This window comes from Adiantum capillus-veneris, chromosome 3, assembly GCF_014529385.1.
Source record: "Adiantum capillus-veneris isolate H3 chromosome 3, ASM1452938v2, whole genome shotgun sequence".
NCBI classification, from domain to species: Eukaryota; Viridiplantae; Streptophyta; class Polypodiopsida; order Polypodiales; family Pteridaceae; genus Adiantum; species Adiantum capillus-veneris.
This window is the reverse complement of record NC_140933.1, coordinates 95,279,793-95,290,993: the sequence shown is the minus strand read 5'-3', so window position 1 is coordinate 95,290,993 and position 11,201 is coordinate 95,279,793. Positions and strand designations below refer to the sequence as shown.

Genomic DNA, 11,201 nt, shown 5'->3' with positions numbered 1-11,201 from the left:
TTTTGAGTGGATCTCCCTTGCTTGCTCTTTGAGCACCCTTGGAGTTGTCATAAAGGCATGTGTGGACCTTAAGTTAGCTTCAAAGCATGCTCCTTCAGTTATGGGATGCTCCTTTAGTGCATCTAGAGCGATATATCGTGCAAGCATCATTTTGGAGACCTACTTCAACAACATCGATCTTCCCTCGCGTACTCAGATACTTAAGCATTTGTTGACATAGGATTGGTTGCAAGCAATACATAGAGCATGGTGCTATAATTCTAGAGATTACATGGAGCTATCTCTTTCATGCATTATAGGATGCCCAGCCCCAGATTAGCACTAATCAGTGCTCCTTCAAGGCATGCAATCCTTGGTACCTGTAATTTATGTGCAAGAGAGAGAGAGAGAGACGTTGTTGCAGATACCATGTGTAGTTTTAGATGATGTATGATGTGTTCCACCCTCTTTCGAGGCGTGCTGGAGAGATCCCAATGGAACCACATGACTTCATCCACTCTTTGTTGTGTGCGTATGTAGATGGGGCCACCTACCATCAAATGTTGTGTATGGAGGGCAAGTGTGCCCAATGTGGGGATCTTTCCCGACTTACATGTGTCCCAGACAATGGTGATGTAGGTGCAACAACTACATGGCAGCAGTATGACTACCAAACATACACAGGGCTTCAAGGTGGAACATCTTGTAGGTTGCAGCTTACATCTCATAGTGCACCATGTCCCTTCTTCATGCAAGCTTTTAGGTCCACTGTGTATCCATATGTGCAGCATGCGCATCATGCAAAGTGTCAGCTTCATGCTTTCCTTGCTGCCTTCCCCTTTGACACTGTGGTCTTTGTTGTGGATTTTGTAGAGAACTACACCTTTGCCCCACAACAAGAGATCCAATCCAAATATCACTTCTTTGAGCATGTACAAATGATAGTAGCTAGATAAATTTACATTCACTTTGTATTTTTAGCCACATGACGTAATTGCATTGTTTCATCTACTCTAACCTTTTTAGATTCTCTCGAAGGTAGCGATCCTTGTCCATATCTCTTATCGTCATACAGAGGCAGTTAATGGAGTGGAGAGCCTAGAGGACTTGTGAGTGATCATACACGAGTACCATTTCTACATCAATGACGATTGTTCCCATAGTGCATAGTTTGTGCAACATTGTTCCAGCAACATGATCTTTTCCTTTGTGAGCACCACATCTCATACTCTTGTTGCTATATTTGGTCGAATGTTTGTGGTGCACAATTCAAAAGCACATGTCAGTTCTTTTGGTTGTACAGACAGCACCATAGGAGTGGAAAACCTAGCATTTGGAGCTTCTTTGAGCGGGGGCATGGGAAGGGAGAGCACACCAATGCAGTCACTTGTGTAAATTGTGCTCTTTGTCAATATCAGCTTTGGCACGACAATGACCGATTTAGAGATGCTAGACAATTGTGGAGTGGTGCTCACAACACGTGGCATGTGACTCATCTTTAGCTAATGGACGCTCAATGAGGAGCTTCTATTGGTGTGTGGATAGTCAGGATATTGATCTCATCAGCTGGGAATGTGATACTGTAACAACAAGTACGCACTAGTTGCACAACATTTGGAGCACCACAAACAAGGATTCCACCATCTTTACTAGGCGCCACTCATGCTTCTGCAATGTCTACATACATGGAGAGTGGGAAGATTGCACCATGAGAGAGTGGGTTGATAGGTGGACACTACAACCTCTTTCACCATCACAAGGTATGATCGCATCAAGTAGATCTATTGAGAGCGAGACCACACATTCTCAGATGATGCTGATACTCTCACAAATTACTTGGCAGAGGGAGATAATTTTGTAGATATTGGTGAGGAGGAGAATGTAGAGGGAGTTGAATACTATACTCTATTTCATGGATCTTCTGTATTATGGTGTTATACTTTCTCTCGTTTATTTGTGGTTCATTTCTAAATTTACCATTCATATGTTGTTATCTAGGTTTAGCATTGATCTACTTTTATCAAAGGTTCATGGTCTTCCCTTACCAGCTTAATTGTCATTAGCAAAAAGAATTACAATTTTTTGTTGTTGAACCTTTGCAAGGGTGGAGATTAGTGTGCTTCCCGTACCCTTGCAAAGTTTCATGGCCATCTGTTCCCGTCTCTTCGATCCAGGGTGGCACAATCGCAATTTTTTGGCTTTGAATTTGCCGAGGACCCAATGGTCAAAATTTGGTGATTAGTGTGTTTCCTCTACCCTTGCAAATTTTCAAGCCCATTTGTTCTTGTCTCGTTGGTCAAAGGCATCAGAATTGCCAATTTTTTGGCTTTGGGCTCGCCAAGGTGCCAACGGCCAAAATTTGGCGATTCTGTCATTATAAACCATCAATATGGACTGTGATGCCCATGAAACTTTGCAAGGGTAGGGATTAATGTGCTTTTCCTACCCCTGCAAATTTTCATGGCCATCCATCGTTATCTTGTCGCTCCATGGCATTAAAATTGCTAGTTTTTTGGCTTTGGCCTCGTCAAGGGCCCAACGGCCAAAATTTGGCAATAATGTCATCCTAGACCGTTGAGACGGATTGCGATGTCCATGAATCTTTGTAGAGATAAATATTAGTGTACTTCTCCCACCCCTACAAAATTGCATGGCCATACGCTCTCATTTCATCGGTCCAAGGCGGCACAATCGCCAAATTTTTGGCTTTGGGCTCACCAAGGGCCCAACGGCCAAATTTGGCGATTGTGCCATCCTAGACCACAAATTACAATGCCCATGAAACTTTTCATATGTGGAGATTAGTGTGCCTCCCTTGCTCTTGCAAAGTTTCATGGCCATCCGCTCCCGTCTCGTCGATCCAAAGTGGCACAATAACCCAATTTTTGGGCGGCCAAAATTTGGCGATTGTGTCGTCCTAGACCATCAAGACAAATTGTGACGTGGTCCATCAAACTTTGTAGAGGTAGAGAATAGTATGTTTTCTCTACCCCTAAAAAGTTTCATGGCCATCTGTTCTCGTCTCGTCCGTCCATGGCGGCACAATCGCCAATTTTTTTGGCTTTGCCAAGGTCCAAACGTCCAAAATTTGACGATTGTGCTGTCCTAGATAGTTGGCCTTCCATCTAATCAGTCTAGGGTGGTAAAATCGCTAATTTTTTGGCTTTGGTCTTGCGAAGGACCCAACGGCCAAAATTTGACGATGGTACCACCTTGGACCATCGAGACGAATTGCGATGCCCATAAAACTTTGCAAGGGTTGGGATAAGTGTGCTTTCCCCACTCTTGCAAAGTTTCATGGACTTTTGCTCCCATCCTTTTGGTCTAGGACAGCACAATCGCCAATTTTTTGGCTTTGGGCTTGTGAAGGGCCCAATGGCCAAAATTAAGTGATTGTGTCATCCTAGACCATTGAGATGGATTGCGATGGCCATGAAACTTTGCAAGGGCAGGGATTAGTGTGCTTCCCCTCTTATCCTTGAAAAATTTAATGGTCATCCACTCCAGTATCGTCAATCAAGGGTGGCACAATGGCCAATGTTTTGACCTTAGGCTTGCCAATAGCGATGGTGCCGCCTTGGACCATCGAGACAAATTATGATGCCCAGGAAACTTTGGAGGAGGGTAGGGATTAGTGTGCTTCCCCTACCCCCACAAAGTTTTGTGGCCATCCACTTCCGTCTCTTTGGTCTAGGTTTACACAATGGCCAATTTTTTGGCTTTGGGCTTGCCAAGGGCCCAAGGGAAAAAATTTGGTAATTGTGTCGTCCTAGACCGTCGAGACGGACTGGGATGTCCATGAAACTTTACAGGCGGATTGTGATGCCTATGAAACTTTGCATGAGTGGAGATTAGTATGTTTTGTTCACATCTACAAATTTTCATGGCCATCCTCTCTAGTCTCATCACTCCACGGGAGGACAATCGCCAAATTTTTGGCTTTGAGCTCGCCAAGGGCTCAACGGCCAAAATTTGGCAATTGTGTCACCTTGGACCATTGAGACACATTGCAATGCCCATGAAACTTTGTAGGGGTAGGGATTAATGTGCTTCCACCACTCCTACAAATTATCGTGGCCATCCACTCATGTCACATCAGTCCAGGACAATAAAATTGTCAATTTTTTGGGTTTGAGCTTGCCAAGGGTCCAACGGTCAAAATTTGGTGATTGTGCCGTCCTAGACCGTTGAGATGGATTTTGATGGCCATAAAACTTTGTAGGGGAAAGGGTCAGTGCTTTCTCCACCCTCACAAGGTTTGATGTCCATCCACTCCCGTCTCATTAGGCCACAATGACACAATGGCCTTTTTTTTGGCTTTGGGCTCGCCAAGGGCCCAACAGCCAAAATTTGGGGATGATCCCGCCTTGGACCCTCGAGAGAGATTACGATGCCCATAAAACTTTGTAAGGATGAGGATTAGTATGATTTTCCTACCCCCACAAGGCTTCATGGCCATCCGCTCCAGTCTTGTCGGTTTAGGATGGCACAATCGCCAATTTTTTGACTTTGGGCTTGCCAAGGGTCCAACTGCCAAAATTTGGCAATTGTGCCACCCTAGACCATCAAGACGGATTGTGATGCCCATGAAACTTTGTAGCGGTAGAGATTAGTATGCTTCCCCACCTCCACAAAGTTTTATGGTCATCCATTTGTGTCTTGTTGGCACAAGGTGGCACAATCGCCAATCTTTTGGCTTTGGGCTTGCCAAGGTCCCAACAGCCAAAATTTGGCAATTGTGCCATCCTAGATTGTCGAGACGAACTGCGATGTCCATGAAACTTTGCAAGGATGAGGATTAGTGTGCTTTCTTCATCCCCACAAAGCTTCATGGCCATCCATTTCCATCTCATACGTCCAGGGAGGCACAATTGCCAATTTCTTGGCTTCGAGCTCGCCAAGGACCCAATGGCCAAAATTTACGGTTGTGTCGTTGTAGACCATTGAGACGGATTGTGATGCCCACAAAAATTTTCAAGGGTGAGGATTAGTGTGCTTCTCAATCCCTGCAAAGTTTCATGGTCATATGTTGTTGTCTCGTTGGCACAAGGTGACACAATTGCCAAATTTTTGGATTTGGCCTCGCCAAGGATTTAATAGCCAAAATTTGGCCATTATGCCACATTGGAACATTGAGATGGATTGTGATACCCATGCAACTTTGCAAGGAAAAGGATTAGTATTCTTTCCCTACCCCTACAAAGTTTCATGGCCATCCGTTGTCCAGGGTGGCACAATGGCTAATTTTTTGGCTTTGGGCTCGCCAAGGACCCAACGGCTAAAGTTGGTGATTATGCCGTCCCAAACCATTAAATTGGACTGTGATGCTTATGAAACTTTGCAAGGGTGGGGATTAGTGTGCTTTCTCCACCCCCACAAAGTTTCATGGCCATTCGCTTTCGTCTCGTTGGTCTAAGGTGGTACAATTGCCAACTTTTTGGCTTTGGGCTCGCGCCCAACGACCAAAAGTTGGCGATTGTGCCGCCTTGGATCATCGAGAATTCACAAAGAACATGGAAAATACTATGACAAAGAAACATTTTGCACACACGTCTAGAGGTGACACACACACACACATACACACACACACAAACAAGTAGAATCACTTGGAGGCATCTTAATGCACTCACGGAGTGCAGATTGATGTATGTTTTGGTGTGGATCAATGAGTTGCATCAATTGATTATGTTGCAATCTCTCGCAATTTGAGACCATTTTCGCTTTTCCAAGGCATGCATCTTGCTCGAAGATGGAGGCTTGTACCGGTGAACAGACTATTTGACATTAGCACCTATGGAGTATTCGAGCACTCTAGCTAGATGCAGGTAATGAGCAGTAGAGGGTAAGAGATTTCTACTACGACAATACAGGTGGGGATTTTTGGTGGATCTAAATTTTGACCAAGGTGTAGAGTTAGCATTGACCTACAAGTGGAGTCTTAGACACATATAAAGGTCTCATATATGATTTCCTATGGTTTGTGACACATTGTCTCTGAGTTTTATGTAGCCATAAATTGGCTTGTGATTTTCTTTTTCCACGAGTGTTTTGGATGTCGTTTTAGGACCACCTAGCATTTACTACAAGATGCTTAGTGACGCATATGATTATGTGATTTATACAGTTTTCATTGCTTGTGCTCTTTTGAAAGCAGTGTTTCTTCGTAGGAATCTATTTTGGTATAGTGATTACTTGTTTATGTGCATTGTTTTTTCTAGTAATTGGATTATATTTTGGTTGAGATTCAACTCTGTCTAATTTTTCCCAGTTGTCTTGTCAGAATATTGGCAATATAACAATGAAAAATTAGAGATTAATTTGTAGATCAATCTCTTTGTGTATAACTAAGTATGTTGTAGCATTTGCAAAGCCATATATAATTTCATCAAGATTCAATCATGCATGCACACATGAAATGAAACACAACTACACACACACACACACACACACACACACACACAACTTGACACCATTTGAAAGCCGAACTTTTTGGAGTGGAACTCTCTTTGAAAGGACTTTGTATTAATTTCCTCTTCAATTTGAAGAGCATTTGATTACTTACAATGCTAATCACACGTCCCACTAGTCGAATGAAAGAGATGGAGACTCTAGATTTTGACAACATCTTGTGAATAGACTTGATTTGCAATTAACTCATAGGATTCAATCTTAAGGCCTTAAACACCTTGTGGGTGATAATATCTATGGAGATTAAGTAAGAACTCAAGTTGGAAAAGAGGAATACATAAGCAGTCAGAAGTAATAACTTGTTCTATTCTTAACTAGCATAAGTACTAGTTCTCTCTCTATCACTTGCATAAACTAGAGCTAGTTAGTAGGTCCACTTATCTGCACACTCCCCTTTAAGTGGGAGTATGTTGGGGTAAAGGTGGCGTACCTTTCCCGTGCTATATTCATATGATATCTTATTCTTTATAAATATAGAATAAGGGGCTCCCTCACACTTGTTCTGAGAGGTGCACTAAAAGAGGTTATGTGCACTTGTGACGGCTGTAGCGACAAAAATACAATGGGTTTTTTAAACCCTTGACGTCGCTACAAGCGTCCCTAAAGGTGTCGCAATGGGAACGTTGTTATGAGCATCGCTATAAGCAACACTATATGCATCTCTAAATAGCGACGTGCATAGCGACGCATCAATTCCTTGTTTAGCGACGATGTAGGACCTTACATAACAACGCCTATAGCGACGCCCGAGGATAAATTTTTTTGGGTGGCAAGGCAATGAATTCCCTGCCACCCATCAACCATATTGAACATTGTTTTCAAAAAAAAGATGCAAAATTGACGAATTGAAGAAAGTAATACAATGACAAAATTATACACACCATAGGCAAAATCACTTGATTGTTAAGCTTTGACCAAAATGTACTAGTTACAACACAATTGTCATTATTGAGAAAATACATCGTTGACCAATAGTTACAAAAATGACGTACACACGTCATCTCATTATACATGTTATGACAAAAGAAAACTAGTGCTATCTGGCTACGGCTAGATTGATATCATTTAATCAGCTGTCTCATCGCGTCCAAGCAACGTATCTGTCATGCAGAAAAAAACAATAAGACTTTTTGTAAGTATAAACATATAATTACAAAACAATTTATTTTTCAGCTTATCATTAAAATACAACAAATGTAAGAGAGTAAGGTGAAATACTAACCATGCCGGAGCGAGAAATGAGAATGTCCATAAGTACGTTTAAGCCATTTCTACCCCCATACTCACGCTCGTACGGTGTGGGGTCACGTCTTGTCATCGACCATTGTTCAAAACACACAAAGAATACGTTATGTTAGAATTTAAAAGTACAATTATCAATAACTATCAAACCTAAACGGCAATGCAAAAACACTTACAAAATCGGCCTCAAATGATGCCCACCCACCACTCCACAAGTGGTGCGAGCTCATTGCCTCTAATCGCTCTTTGGTTGCCTCCTTTTGTTGTTTCCACTCGTCAGGATTTTCGCGCGTTGCTCGCTTTGCATTCTTCCAATCTTCTTTGACCAGTCAATCTAGCCTGTTCCACCCATGCTTTATTGCTTTTTGCACTTTAATATGCTTGTGCTTACAGTATTCACGCATCCGCACCTTCATTAGGTCTTCATTGAAGCGCTCATCCCGACTTGACACGGGAAACTCGTCATGCAGCATGCTGATGACTCTGTCTTTTAATTCATTTGGCACTTCACTCCAAGTGTTTAGTATGTAGTGTCGAAACACCTGAGAGCAAAGGCCGCCCATGCACGAGATCACCTTCTTGCCGTCGTCATCCATGATGATGCCGTCGCTGATGTCGATCGAGTACAGCAATCCCTCTCGCCTGTGATGCGTGAACCTGGGTGTCTCGGCAGGGGTCTCGAGTGGCGTCTCGATAGGGGTACGGACGAGGTGTCTCCACTGGATTCTGGGTCCCAAAGCGAGGAGTGTCGACTGGGGTGACTCCCAGAGGAGTAGCGAGCGGTGTGTAGGCAGGAATGGTCGATAGTCGCGCAAAACCTGGAGTAGATGGCGATGTCGTGGCTAGTGTGGAGGCGGGCAAAGAAGGGGGAGGTAAGGAGCCTCGTCGACGACGAGGCGGTGTTGAAGCATCAGCGGCAGCATCTCCATAGCAACCACCGTCACCACCACTAGAGCATCGGTGCGTAGAAGAGTGTGTAGATCATCTAGTCAACACCGAACTCTCGGAGCGTGCTGATCGCTCCAAAATAGAAGGAGACATCAAAGGAGTGGAATGACGCGATGGTGCTCCAGAGTGATGATGCTCCACGTACCATCTCCTCTGCTCGGGTGACAAGGAAGAAAGAAACTGATATCATCCATACCTGCATTTAATACACGAACATTACATCTTAATGATGAATGGAGAAAAAAAATTGAACAAGTTATAATTTGATTCATCACAATTTTAATCTCTCAAGAATAGCATATAGACAAGAATAGACAAAACTCCACGTGAATATAATATATATTATAAAAAGGAGCAAAATTGCTCAAATACAATGTTTATGGCTTTAAGAGGTCTCTCTCTCATCCTCGCATAAGTCATCATAACTCCCTATGTCTATATAGAGCTCTCCGTTTAGACATTTGTCCTCCATTTCATTTTGTAGGTCCTCCGCATGCATCCCATAGAGAGTAGCAGCAGCGCCAGGCTCCTTTGGCACCACCTTAACGGCTTCCGAATCAGCATCCTTTCCGATCTCCTCCACTGATGCCGCTGTGATCGGCACATGGTAGCCCTCATACGTCCGTGCACTATGAGGGGCTACCTCTATGACATACCACCAGTTTGGTGCAGACTTTGTAGGATGAAATACCACCTGCAAGAGCCACATAACTTATATGAGTGCTTCCAGACCACCAGTCCTCTAAAATTGGATGTTAAATATTTACAGACTTACTTGTTCACAATGCTATATACTTGTCCCTCTATTATATCTGCCACTTCAAACATACCTGACACATTTTATGTCAGTCGTGTGACTTCAAACCAGTAAGCTTCTTTAGTGAAACATATTCGGAGCGAGTGCATTACGCCAGTGAACATCTACAAGGATCGAATGATTTCTTTTACTTTGCGTTCTTGGCCTCTTGTCAAAATCCATGGCACTTTAGGGAGTTTTATCGATCCATCGAGTGCTGTCTGCGATCAATATTGCTCCATATGATCCACATTTCTAAGGTCAATTTTGGTCCCAAAGTATCTTTCTTCCCAATGAGATGGTCCCACATCAGATTACCCACATTCTTGAATATGTGCATTGGATCGAGCAAGTAATTCATCATGAGTCTGGGCCAATATGGTAACTTGTACCATACCCGTACCATAGAGAGAGTCTCTTCATCCCTGGGGGCAAACTGTCATTACACATCTCCTTTTGCTCTAACCATGCTCGAGCAAACATCCTCGGTGGCTCTCTTCCCAAAAAATCATCGCGTAACTTGTGATTCTCTGGAAGATGTACTTGGTGACCTTCGTAGATTTTCTTCTTCAGTGAGGACGCTTAACGTGCATTAAGTCTAGGTCCACATGTGACACATGCTCTGTATCTGCTTGTTTGAAGCCTTGTACGTATACAAATGACAATAGATAAACTTGAGAAAACCATGGTTTATAGTGTTTGAGTTTGAGTATATATCACCTGAGCATTCTGTTAGTCTGGGATAGTCATGCATGGTCCACATTAGAATGCCTCTGATCAAAGCATTGCATTGAACTGTGTGTCGGCTCATATCACCACTTCTATGCCAATCCACAATTGTTGTAGCTCTTCCAATAGTGGACAAAGATGCACATCCAGCACAATCAAGCTTAAAAACATGTGCCTCTTCTTGGTAGTCAACCACAGGGGGAATGTTGTAGTTGACGATGACAACTGACCATACATTGTAAGATGTTGACCTCTGACCAAATGGATTTACGCCATCCATAGCCAGGCCAAGGTGTAAATTTCGAGCTTCCCTGGCAAAATCCGGCCATGTGTTGTCTATATGCTTTCAAGCTATGCAATCTGCAGGATTCTGTAACACACTATCCAAAGAACTATTCTCCTTCTGCCATGATACTAGGGCGGCCATGGACTTACATTCGAAGAAATGTTTGATGCAAGGCAACAAAGGAAAGTGTCACAAAGCCTTCTGCGGGATTTTTTGTCCGTGGAGATCTACTCAATATCTCTCAGAATCACATTTTGGACACTTCTCCATGTCTATTTATTCCCCTCTAAAAAGAATGTAATCGTTAGGACAAGCCTGATTAGAATTGTAATCCATCCCCAAGTTTCGTAAGATCTTTCTTGCTTCCTCTCTGGAATCTAGCATCACATTATCAGCTGGCAGTGTGTGCTCTTTGAGCAATCTACACAACAAAAAAAATGAGGTACACTTGTGTAAGTAATCTATCGAATCGTTATACATTTAGAGTTTTTTATTGAAGTAAACACATTGAAATAGATCATCTAAAAAGTGTTGTGACGCTGGTGTCACTCCATCCAAACTTTGCATGCATGTTGAGAAGAACCAAGAGCGCCTTCAATCTAGACACACGTGCTCCACCATACAATGGCGTATCGGCTTCACTTTTCATGTTATCATAGATAACCCTTTCTGAATCTATGATCGTCTCGATCATTTCATTGATCTTGGGCTCAAACATAGCCTCGTTGGGAAGGTGGTCTGCATGATCACCCT

The 11,201-nt window shown here is 43.0% G+C and overlaps 1 pseudogene; it reads right to left on the bottom strand.

Moving 5' to 3' along the window:
* Nucleotides 1-7,512: 7,512 nt before the first annotated feature.
* On the bottom strand, nucleotides 7,513-10,928 carry LOC147461333 (uncharacterized; annotated as a pseudogene).
* Nucleotides 10,929-11,201: the final 273 nt, after the last annotated feature.